Source organism: Balearica regulorum, chromosome 12 (assembly GCF_011004875.1).
Source record: "Balearica regulorum gibbericeps isolate bBalReg1 chromosome 12, bBalReg1.pri, whole genome shotgun sequence".
Taxonomy (NCBI): Eukaryota; Metazoa; Chordata; class Aves; order Gruiformes; family Gruidae; genus Balearica; species Balearica regulorum.
The window spans coordinates 6,092,195-6,105,249 of record NC_046195.1 but is presented as its reverse complement, the minus strand read 5'-3'; the positions used below and the strand labels follow the sequence as shown (position 1 = coordinate 6,105,249).

The following is a 13,055-nucleotide window of genomic DNA, read 5'->3' as shown; positions in this document are numbered from 1 at the left end:
TTTATTACCCAATAGATAATCTTCCCTGTCTTTCAACAGAACAGTCATAAAGGAAGGGCCACCATGACTTAAGTCAAAAGGTTGAAAGTTTTCCAGCAAATTAATGAGTTAAGAAAAATTAAGTCTTGCATTAAATACTTTTAATGCTTTTCTAAATGAACTTCAGTTGTTGATAAACTTTAACCTGTCTTCAAAATGCACAAATGTCATCTGCAGGAGACCCGTGCCAAACTCACGTTGTGATAGCCAGCAGAGTTGTGCAATTTCCCATCTCTTACACCGGGTGGCACAATATAGCTGGAAATCTATCAAGTGTTCAAATGTAACCTAGAAAACAAGCAAGCAAGAGGTCAGAGCCAACTACTAAGGAATGTTGAATAATTCTGTTTTTAAATATGAGACAATTGCAAATATAAGCAGATTCTCACATGAAAGCTTTAACAAAGAGAACAGGCTCGAAGGAATAATGCTCTGTGGCACAAATTTTGTCCTGTACATGGCAAAAAATCAACTGTTACACAATTTTGGGTCTGAAATAATTCACAATTAACCTTTAAATATAAAATAGTCATCAAAAGCAACAGAATACCAAAACATTCACCTTTTTGATTGTCTTTTCCCATTTTACTTATTAGAAAAATATCTTCTAGTAATCTAAAAAAAAAAAAAAACCCACAAACAAACCCAAAACCTAAAGATGCCCCCCTTTCAGGTGGTTCAAGCAAGAGCTCAGAAATGTTGGAATTTTAAAACATTCTTTTGAAAGTCTGTCTCTGTGGGGATGTATATAGAGACTGCATTTGTGTAGAATTCCTCCTTGCCATTTTCCCTGCACAGAAATATGAATATGGGGGGGGTCGGGGTGGGGGTGGTGGTTGGGGGGTGTTCCAACTTCATTTTGCCCTTTCTTGGTGATAAGGGATTTGGGCTGCAGTCTATGCATGTAATTTGGCTCCTGTCTCAGGCACCTGTGATACAAAATGACAAGATCAACACATAATAGAGTAGTAGTAGCTTTCAGATATGTGGACAGGAAGTGGGTAGTGTGAAATATTTTGCCTTACTTCTAATATTCCCGTTGGTACGTCATCACCTCTTTAAGCCAGTCTATCGTAATCAGTTGTCGTGCTATGGTAGCTAGCTGAGTTTCATAGTTGCATCCTCTTTGTATATCATGGGGTAAGTTATTGAGCAGAAAGCAACCCTCACCACAGTCCTTCTATGTCCCTGTGTACTTTCTCGCAAAACTCCCTGAGCTACTTCAGATACAACCCATGATGTTGTAGTGGACTAGTTCTCTTAAGCAGACTTGAACTTCACATATCCTAGCACTCCTCTCTGACATTATGCCTTTTTCTATCTCCGAACAAATACTTCATTGTTGAAAAGTAGTCAGGGTCCAAGTCAAGTCTAAGTGAAGATCTTGTGTTTGGAATTCAGCTAGAGAAGTACAAAAATGCAAAGAATGTGTATCTTTCATAACAGTCAAACCAAACCCTAGACTTTTGCTATTTCAAGGATATAGTTATTACCTACTTACAAAAGAGAATCGATTCATCCTCTGTGTGTATGATTTTCAGGTTTTTTTAAATATATTTTTCCCATCAGAGAGCATCAATTTGTTGGGTACAAACAGCCATGCCAGTATGAGAGAAAGCAAGAGCCAACTTTCTAGCTATGAGAGTCTTCATGTCTGAATTTGGGGGGGGAGGGGGGGAATGGGACGACGACGTATAACGGTTATCTTGTTTACAGAAGTCATTGCTGTTCTTTATTAGTATTTAGATAAGATTTCTGTATCTGCAAGTGAAAGGTACTAAATACATTGCTATTAATAATTATTTGCTAACTACTATGCCCTCAGGAAAAATAGATACTAATCCTAAATTTCCCTTCACTTGAAAACTGAGGGACCCATTAACTGTGGAAATAAGTTGGAAAAATAAAAGCAACAGGAGATCTCTTGCATCTGCCTTTTCCAGATAAACGCCATGAGATGGTTCCAACACACCAGCAGAACTGCAGACAAACACGGCTGTATACGATTAACTCACATTTCTTAATATGTACTAGAAAGCCTGCCTATCTCAAAAAAGGAGATAGTAACACATACATACAGATAACCGCTGTTTTCTGAGGTTATTTTCTGCATAGATATTTTTTACATGGTAAACATCTGACTGTGCCTTGTAAAAAAATGTCTGATCTTTGCCATTTGCAGTATCAGCTTAATGTCTGCCATAATGCTGTGTTAATATTATTTTTATCATATTATGGTCAGAATCCAATATCAAGTGTGGATGAACCACACCACAAAAATATTTATGCGTTATCAAAAAATCTGCAACTTCCTTCATATGAAACTGTTGAGTTTTCAATTTGCGTTTCTGTGTGTTCTGATGGTCAGGCTGTTATTCACACTTGCATGCAGTATGAATTCAGTGATACTTGGTTCAGCTCACTTGTTAAAGTTTCTGAAAAAAACATGAAGTACCCTGTTACATGGACAGAAGATATCTTTGCTGGTTGAGCTTGAGGGGAAAACTGGATACAATTATATATTCTTTTAATTATTCATGACTTGGGTCTGAAGTGAATGTGTATACGTTTTTCACTTATTCACTTTATAAAATTCAAAACTAAGCCCAGAAGCAGTTTTATTCTTGGCAGCGTGACAAGTTTCCTCTTCTCAACAAACCAGTCAAAGGAATTGTTCCTCAGAGAGTTTGTCATCCTCATGTATCCTAGAGAGTCAGGAGGGGAGCTGGCATTCATTACACCTCCCCTCACACACATGCATGTGCACTCCCTCCCTCCCTTTCTCCCTCTCAGACGGTGACAAGCCTATCTCAGAGGACTGTGTTTATATCTAGCATGTGGTTTCATTTGTGTAGCTGATTTGCAGTTCATTAATCTAGAAAGCATTGCCCAGTTCTGGTAAAGACAATGTATCCATCCATATTGTGCTTATTCTGCCTCCTATCCCCAGTGCAACACACAGTTTGGAGAGAGGGAATTTACTCTGTTTTGTGGAACAACTAGAGCAAAAGCTGCTCAGGAGCCAAAGCTGATGTAAACATACGTTAGGAAATTGTTTTGATCTGGCCTATCAGGCTGCTGGCAATGCACCGTGCTTCCTTGGGAGACATGCAAATTTATGGGACACAACTTGACATGATTAAGGCAATGCATACAGAAGATAATTACCCTTTGGCAAGAGAATGATGTCAAGAACCAATGATTCTTTACGTTCTTGGCAGTGCAGGTAGGATCATGAAATAAGGAGCCTCTTGCAGATTCATTATAATTTAGGTATTGGGTTGGGTATATTTTAAACTATATTTTTCCAGCTTTTATGGTTGTATTACTATTAGTTGTTTGTCTTGCAGAGGAACGTAAGGACAACAGTCAATTTGTGGTTTTCAAAACCTAAATCTGTATCTGCGGATACTGTGATAGCTTATGGTAGCTTGTTGAGTCTGGAGAAAACAAACAAACAAGAACAAAACAAAAAAAAAGGGGGGGGAGTTAATGCCACAGGGAGGTATCAACTTCTGTTATTCACTCACAGCAGTGGGGTTCTTCACTTTGAAATTTAATGATCAGAGACACTGACACTCCTTGTTGACAGGAACAACAGAACTCATCTGTTGTTCCAGATGAGAACAACTCAGAACTCATCCACATACCTGAGCGGAGTTGGATTCATCTTGTGCCAGGGTTAATGAGAAATTACTGATCACTACCTGGGAATTTGGGGGTAAGAACAGCTGAACTTAAGGTGAAAGACTCCATATCCTATTACTACTCTCCTGAGTCAGCCTAGCAAATAGCTAACTGTAATATCTTAATTAACCATGTGTTAGAATCAACCTTATTCTCCCTTGCAAGCTGTACACGTTGCTAATTACATTAGGTAAGAACACAAGAGAAGTGGGTATTAGTGCTGTGGTGAGGCAGTTAGGTTTCCCACTATACACTATAGCAAAGCAAATCTGGTGGCACAATACAAACATAAGGATAAAGGAAAACATACTCTTTGTATACTGGAAAACATTACCCTTCCAACCTCCTGGACAAAACAGGCGCAATAGACAAAGCAGGCTGTCTTTGCATTCCTTTCACCTGTCAAGTTTGGCAAAGGAAGAGACTAGTAGGAGGAGCACAAAGTGCGTAGCTCTGGAAGCTGTCATCTTTCATATGCTTACTATACAGAGAGCCTCAGACACGCACGTTCTGCTGCTTTGAATGCTCATGAGCCCGAGTGTCAATATAGCCTCACTGCACTGGGTGCATAGTGAGAGGAAAGAGGAAGTGTGGTTGGAGCGTGTTATATTCTGGCTGTGCACAGCTGGCATATGATTCATCAGGGACTTGTACCATCTGGTACAGATGACAGTCTAGCATGTTACACAGTGTCTTTATCAGAGATAGGGACTTGGAAAAACATCACAAAGCTATGGATTAGTTTTCTGGTACAAACTGAACTTTTGAACTACAAACCTCAGAAGTAGTCAGCCTCTCCATGAAGGTCACATTCTCCAGTTTGTCCAATGCATAGTTGATAAACACTTTATTCTCTAGGTTTTGCTAGCTGATAATTTCTTGTGGTTTTTTAGATTTAAAAAAAAACATAGTCCCAAAGTCCTTTTTAGAGCTAAAATGCTTCAAATTTGTTTTTTCCATCCCTTTCCATCAGCACACAATTTCTTTGACATTTCCTCCATTGGTACCTGTCACATTCTTAAATCATTTTTGCAGTTAGTGTCAAATTAATCCATAATGGAAGGTAGATAACAGCAGAGATGGAGTCTCTTAGATTTTGACAGATTCCCTCATTGGGTTTAATGTTTTGTATAATATCTCCTTAAGTGAGCAAAGAGCTCCCCTTGATGACTTCCTTCCCTCACACCTAGGCTGCTGGCCATATAGAAATAATTTCTTTGGTTATGGGGAAAACTAACTCTTTTTTTAGATTTCTGAATTCTGAGAGGGAGTGTTGTTAACCCTGATTATATTATAAAAACATTTTTTGCCATTTTCAGGCCTTATATCTGGCATTTGATAGCTGATGGTTGCTGAACCCCCATGGATTGTAACATACAAAGCCTACCACCAAAAAAAAAAAAAAAAATTAAACTTGATTTCATAGAAATAGGTGAAAAAGAAGCCAAATTATCAATTTAACCAGTGGAAATCAAGGGATAGTAACCTCCAGTAGGCAGACTAGTGGAGAGAAGGAGGCTAGAAATAGGATAACATAACCAGTCATTTTGGGATCACTTCCTGGATCAACAAGAGTTGGGTGTGAACATACCTCAGTAACTCAGCATTTTGTCATTTAGACAGATTAAAAAAAAAAAAAAAAAGGAAGCAAACACACTACTACTTATATTAGGCTTATTTGAGTGTTTGCCTATAGACACATCTGTGCTCAAAGGGCATTAATTTGAGGTACCTGATTCTGAGCAGACTTTCAGCTCCAACCTGTGATTGAACTCAGCTTGACTTTCTCTGATGATTAAATGCTTACTGTTGTCTGCACTGAGCTTTCAGACGCTTTCATTTTCTAAGACTTTTTTTTTTTAAATAAGCAGGGACATGGCTGTAGTGGTTCATTTATTCTGGCATCATATGACATAGCTTAAAATTAAGCAATTGGTTTAAGCCAAAACTTTTTTTTGTGCCTGATCTGGCCTACCTGACTGCAGTGACGGTTTTGTTTAGTGACAGTTTTGTTTAAAGTAGTAGGGTGTTAAGAATTACTGAGAAGCAGGAATAGATTAAGAATTTCTAGACAAGATCTCTGAAGTTTGAGAAGACAAATAAGCAGTTCTGTTAGGGTAAAATTATTTATTGTTTACTGGATTTGGATGAACTTTCCTTGTGTATTCCATAAACACACTTTGGGCATAGTCATATCCTACTAGTCTAGCAAAATTCTCACAGATTACTAGTAGAGCTGGTGAACAAACAAACAAACAAATCCCAGAAACCAAACACCAAAAAAAAACCCCAAACTCCCAACATTAGCTACAGCTATCACAAGTAAAAACATAGACTTTGAGATCCTACAATTAAATACAGAGGATACGCATGGATAAAAGTAAAGAACTGAAGCCCTTAAACTAGGGATAGCAAGACCTTCAGCAAGCAAACAAGATTTTACCTTTCTGCATGTATCAGGGCCTCAATTTATGATATATCTTGGCTGTTGAAGTTACCAAGTCTGGCTGCACCTTTCCGGCAGAGACTACCATGCTGCGACACAGGCTACAGGACAAAATGTTGTCTGTTTCTTTTCTACTACAGTTTACAGCCTGTTTTACCAGCACAAGTTGAAAGCTGTGGCAATTTAAGCTAAATTATTACATTATTAGGTTAATAAGTAAAAGGTGTCTTTGCTGGCTCTACCATGGAAGCAGTAACAGAACAAGTGGTCCTGATGAACACTCCTGAATTGGAGTGAATCAACACCTTTTGGATGCCTTTGAAATTAAGACTCACATATAGAAAAGCCACGTGTAATTTTCAGTTCTGCTCTTTTCATAACCTTGGCCAAGGAGGATCACAATCCGTGTGTTTCTTATTACTCCAATTCATAAATGAACTATGCAGACTAAATTCTTCTTAGCAAGGATGATGTTAAGCTATTTGGTTTTGCACAGTGAGGCCTTGGCTTTATCTGGAGCTACTTAATGTTACTGTAGTAGAAATTAACAATAGTAAACTATTGATTTAGGGATCATTTAAATTTGGTGTTAATATTTGTTCAGCTATAGTCCATGTATGAACTTCACAAGTGAGGAGTACTCCCAAGTCATTGAAACTCCTTCTGTGAATATAATCTGTAATATTCAAGCCGTTCAATTTACTTAATGTTGAGCTGAATGTGTGAGTTATGCAGTGATTAATGAGATCTCTGAGAATGGGGATGTGTCCCTCAAATACCTTACAACATTTGCTCCTAAATGCTTCCAGAGACCTAATTATCATTTGTGGGTTATCAGTCTGTTCCCACAGACATACTGTTGATCTCCCGTTCAATAGAAATAGGGGACATAAGGAATGAAGATATAAGCACAGCATCTTGCAGTGAAGTGGTCACATATGAAATTAAGTCAGTCCTATTTGTTGGCTAGAACATTGAGAAGGAGGAGATTTCTCCTGAAAACAGAACTGAAAATCCTTTGCATCACTGCTATTAACTCTAGGTAAGCAAAAGTCAATACAGATTTGGGTAGAGGTGGATTGTGTTAGATTCATGATCAAATAAAATGTGAAAAGCACTGTCACACATAACAATGTTAGGGCATCATGAGGCACCATAAGAAAATAAAAAGGCAGTAAGAGACACGTCTGTTGTGTGCCACTGTCTTCACTTTATCCCTGAAGCACGCAAAAGAATTGAGCAAACCAGAAAGAGCCTTCTACAATGGAGCAATCTCAAATAATGCTCTCAATTTCCAGTGCATTTACAAACTTCTATTACTGAATATGACTCATCAAGATTAAAAAAGAAAAATAATTTAGTCAGAGCTGTTGTCAAGTCACTATTTAATGTTACTTTGTGTATTTGCTATGATAAGCACTAAAATTTGCACACTCCTTGATAAATCATTGTTTAGCAATGCCTAGAGGGTCCAGTAACTGGTTTCAAATTGCCACAATGTAATAAATGGTTATTTGATAATGAATGAAATTGTTTGAAAATACTGTTAAAATGTCAAGTTTTAACGTACAGAACATTAGTCAAAAGGAGTGCAAACAAGGAAACCGTTGTGACACTATAAATATACTGCAACAAATGCATTTATTTGTACAGGGCAAATATTAGGTGCTATATACAAACCAGTATAAGTTGATATATGAAGTTAATTTCAATCTGTAAAAGTAATTGCATTGGTTTAACTTATTTAACTCTCCTTACAATAATATTTATAGCAGAGTGAGAAAGTAAAGAAATAAATGATGATAAATAGATAAAATACTTAGGAAATGGGAATTGTTTTCCAGTTTAATTATGCTGTCACATAAAATTATCACAGAAATACACTATGCCGACAAGAAGAATACATTAAAATCCCATTATGCTGTGCAGAGTTGGCTAGCTTTTGTTGCTGTTTATTCCATAAAAAAGATATAGTTGTGCAAAAAGGACAATATAGGCTGTGCCAGTCGATGGTTAGCTTGTGGCATGAAGCTGGGAAACAAGTATGTCATACTTTTCTCTTCAAGAATAAATCTGACCACATAGTAAAATTTGAAGGAAAAAAAAGTCCACTGAGAATAAGTAATTTTTGTTCTTTTTTTTTTTTTTTTTTCTTTTTCCTTGGACACAACTCTAACTGGAGAGTTTTTGCATGGCTATAGTCATGCTTACATATTGTGGTGATGGGACACTGTTATAACTACAGCAAGACCAAGACCAATGAGCAGGCAAAACTTTATAATAAAAGAGCATTTGTTTTTTTTCTTCCAAGCCCAATATTTGTGGTTTCAAACTGAAGTTCATCTTATCGTTTCTTTTCATGATGAACAGCATTAATGTGTGTGGTATTTTTTATCCGCCTGCTTTCTATGTCTTGGGCTGAACACAAAATGACAGCCTGACCAGAGGCCATGTATTTCTCTGACAGGGACTTGACTTTTCTTCCTCTCTATTTTTTTCAGAACAGTTGAAGCTTAGTTTGTTTGAAAATAGTTACCTTTGTGTAGGTAAAGAACACTATAATGCTGCAGTTAATGCTACTAATATGGCTCCATTATTTTGATCTCTCAAGTATATCATAAACCTTGCTGTGTTTTTAAATTTGCAACTTCCAAAGCTGTGTGATTAAGTAGGAGTTGGTGATTTACTTAATTAAAAAAAATTAAATATTACTCTTTATGGTTCCAGTAAAAATCTGGAAAATATGATTCTTCGGAGACTTCAAATTCAGAGGTAAATTTTTAATATAGACTTCATTAATTTTAAGAATCTTATTATTTTTAAAACAACTTTATAAATCTTTAGCATCTGATTGATTAGGTTTGATCAATGAGGATAAGCAATATTCTGAGCAGAAAGGAAATCTCTAGAATATTAAATACCTGTGAAGAGAACACTAAGTTCAGACTGAAATCCCAAAAGATAAGGCAGCTTCCTGTGTAAGATGAGATTTAGGTCATCAAAGATATTCCTAGTACTTGTCATGCTTGAATAAATTAAATGAATGGACTTGCTCCAAAACTTTATTCCAGCTTTTTAAAATTATGTGTATGCTGTTAAGAATGATTTTTTAAAGCTGTCTGTTGCTGTAAAAGAATGGCTATAACTAAAGTAAGCTATCATTAGACTTTGGAAGGGATCGTTTATTATACTCCAAAATGGTCTGTTATTTACAGTTCTTATTAAAAAAATTGAACGTGGAATGCATTCAAATTTCACCAAAGTTGTAATACTGTTAACTTGCCTTCTAACAGTAGCAAATGATATTTTGGCTCACAAGAATGATTTATAGCCTTTATACTACCAGATGCGCATCCCAAAAGGACAAAAATTGAAACTATCATCTGAAAGGTTATGCAAATCAGACAAGCGCCTTAATTCTTTTCTTGTTGTTTTCTGATCTTAACCCATAGTACCTTTGGTGATACATGCACAGTTATGGTTTTTGTTTTTTTAAAGGGGCTTCTGATTTTAGCAGTCCAAAAATTAGATAAAGCCTAAATTTTAGATACATATAGCATCTAAATGATACTGAAAGCTAGTGCTCATCATCAGTAGCCCCAGATACCCACCTCAAAGTATTTTCAGAACTGGAGACACAAACCATGACAGCCATGACTATCTCTCATTAAAGATCTTGAGAATGAACTGCTATAATTGTTGGGAGTTTAGACACTATCGTTACGAAGACATGTAAAGATATATGTAAAATAAATACACTTACTCCTAATGAACGCTTCTTTTAGGTTTTGCTACTACAATTTTTTGCTTGAAGAGTTGTGTTTAAACAAATTCAGAATGAAACTTTACCAGAATCAAATTAATAATAACTAACATTAGAAGTATCACAGTAATAAACAAGTAACAGTGTTTGTTACAAACACACACAATCCCCAGGTAAAAAGAGAACTAATTATGTCCATCAGATGGAGTTATTACTGTTTTGCTTCATGCAGGACAATGTTTATGGCCTGGTTTCAGCTGGGATAGACTTAATTTTCTTCCTAGTAGCTGGTATAGTGCTGTGTTGTGGATTTAGGATTAAAATAATGTTGATAACACACTAACATTTAGTTCTTGCTAAGCAGTTAAGTGAAGGACTTTTCAGCTTCCCAAGTCCTGCCAGCCTTCTGCAGGAGGTGCACAAGATGCTGGGAGGGGACACAGCCAGGACAGCTGACTGACAAGACTGGCCAAAGGGATATTCCATACCATATGACGTCATGCTCAGTATAGGACATGGGGGGAGTTGGCTGAGGAGGGCTGCAACTCAGGAACTAGCTGGGCATCATTCACCAGTTGGTGAGCAATTGGCTGTGCATCACTTGTTTTGCATATTGATATTATTATCATCATCTTTCTTTTCTGTCCTATTAAACTGTGTTTATCTCAACCCATAATTTTTACTTTTCTTCCAATTCTCTCCCCCATCCCATTTAGTAGGGGACGGGAAATAAGCAAATGGCTGTGTGGTTGCTTTAGCTGCCTGCAGGGTTAAACCACAACAATTGATCATCAAAATTGTGCAGAAATACTCCACAATAACGTCCTAAATTCAGAGTCATCCTGTAGGGTCATTTGCACTTCCTTCCTCCTTAATTATGGCTTCTTGGACTCCAGTCTGTTCTCAGTGGAGTCAATAGAAACACAACAGGAGCAGAATTCAGGCCCTTTGGCCACAGCTGAGACTCTGAAAATCATTAACTTCTAAGAGTAAATTGAGGTTTCACTTGAAATTCCAGTAGTGGTGGTTTTGTGCCTCTTCAATTGAGCAAGTGTCTTGGCATAACAGAAATAATGCTTATCTTTAAAAGCATTTTCTAAGGTCTGCATTTGTCACCCTCGTGCAGCAGGGTATTAATGCTTCTTTCCATCGTATTTTACATGTTCATACCTTTGGCAAGAGCATAGAGACTCTCTTATCTCTGAACATACTCCTCTAAACACAAAGAACTAAGCAGAGGTAAAAATAGATTTCTCTTGCTAGTTTTTTTAATTTTTTGAAAATTAAAATACATATGTACAGAATTAATCTTTAAAAAGAAAGGAAAGGTTCTCTGAGTGTTGGGGGTTTTTGTTTTGAAAAGTCAGGAAATTCTTAAGTGACAAGTATCACTATGACAACAACAGCAAAAGTATCTTGTTATCTTCAGAAGTCAGACACAGAACAGAGTTTTTAAAATTGAGGAACTTCTTGTTCCTAAAACAATCCCTCCATGCTGTCATTGAAGCAGAATATGGAATTCCTGTATGTTTTTCCAACATGTACCAGAAGTTGTACTCAAATCTCCAAAGTTGTCTGTCCTGGACTTGAAGTGTTTCTACCAAACCTAGGAGAAATCAAGAGAGTCAGATGAGTCAGAATGTCTGTCAGTTAGTGTGTTGTAAAAGCAAGGGGTTTTTACCACTGTTGCCTACTAATAATTTGGGACATCACTTTGGTAAATAGAACCCAAAGTAGTCCCATATAAAGGCCTCAACTCAGTGTAATATTTGAGTAATCCAGTCAGAAGCAGAAGGGCTATTGCTGTGCTTTAATCTCACTGGCTGTGAGTACCTCACTGAATCAAGGCCAACGCCATGACGTGAATTTACATGCGGTGATGTTGTGAAGCCTGTACAGATTATGCCAATTGTGCTATGGCTGAGCATTTCCACTCTTCATTTTCTGTAAAGTCTATGGCTTCCCTTTGCCACAGGCTGGCAAGTCATATTGTTTCTATAGTATTGTCTTCTGATTTGTCAGCTGTGCATTAATTAAGATACGGATGAGCCATATGCTAGTGAACTAAGCTGTTAAATGGATTTTTGGGGAAGTTTAGCTGCGAGGAATTTTACAAGTGCCTGCTCAGATTTTACTTTGAACTGCATTAGCCATAAATATGGATTATTCCTGTAGGTCCTGTATATGGAGAATTTACTCTGCTTTAAAGGTTCAGCAGCAAAATATGAACATAATTATTTCCCAGCCAGATGAGTCACTTTAGTAGAGACATTTTGATCATGTGACTTAGTCAAAGTGCAGAAAAAAATAAATATTTCCATCCCTGTCTGCTTGAAACTTTTACCATTATATAAATATATATGTACATGTACGTTTACATAATATACAATTCAAAATACTGCAAATTTTGACACTGTTGCTAGGTCACTTTGTTTGAATAGCAAAGCAGCAAACAGGTTCCTAAACAAAAGGATAATCCTTTTTCATTGCTAAAATCTAAAGTGAATTTAGTGTTTCCTACTATTTGTTAATAACTGCTATCTGAAAATATTAATTTATTAATATCATTCAGCAGGTGACCACTCAGTGCTTAATAGGAACTAGCAATTAGTGTATGTAAATCAACTAAGACAACAGTATCTCAGTCACTGTTCTGCATAGAGAAATAGTTAATTTGTAGGAATACATGTTTCCAGCCCAGATTTGAAGAAGTCACGTTTTCCACTGCTGAAAACCTCAATACCTATAATATTTATTGTGCATTTTATGATTATTCTTAATGCCCTTGCAAACATGTGTAATAGAATGCTAACAAACCATCATCCATTACTTAATTATGTTTATCTAGATGGATAAAGTTGGGATGGGGGGGGAGCCTGTGGTAAAAAATATTGTTTCCCATTTGGCAAACACAGACTAAATGTACAGCTTAATTATTCCTTGTAGTGCTGTAGAGAGATTTTCCTGTTAATCATACTCAGGTCCACGGTTGATTTTAAAAAAAAAAAAAAAAAAGTTGTGGATTTTTATGTTGTTTTCAGTGAGGTTTAAAAAGTACGGTGACTCCCAATTAAATCAACCTCCCCTCCAGTAGGGGATTTAAATGTTTGTAAGGCTTCT

The 13,055-nt window shown here is 36.7% G+C and overlaps 2 long non-coding RNA genes across 3 annotated transcripts in view; one reads left to right on the top strand and one right to left on the bottom strand.

The window, feature by feature from the left end:
• The window catches only part of LOC142603529 (uncharacterized), a 90,932-nt gene that overhangs the window by 1,787 nt on the left and 76,090 nt on the right, over positions 1 to 13,055 (top strand). The window lies entirely within an intron of this gene.
• LOC142603530 (uncharacterized) overlaps positions 11,235 to 13,055 on the bottom strand; it is a 66,339-nt gene continuing 64,518 nt past the window's right edge. For both annotated transcript variants that reach the window (XR_012837476.1, XR_012837477.1), the window contains exon 3: positions 11,235 to 11,541. This is a non-coding gene — a long non-coding RNA (uncharacterized LOC142603530). The remainder of the gene's footprint in view (positions 11,542 to 13,055) is intronic.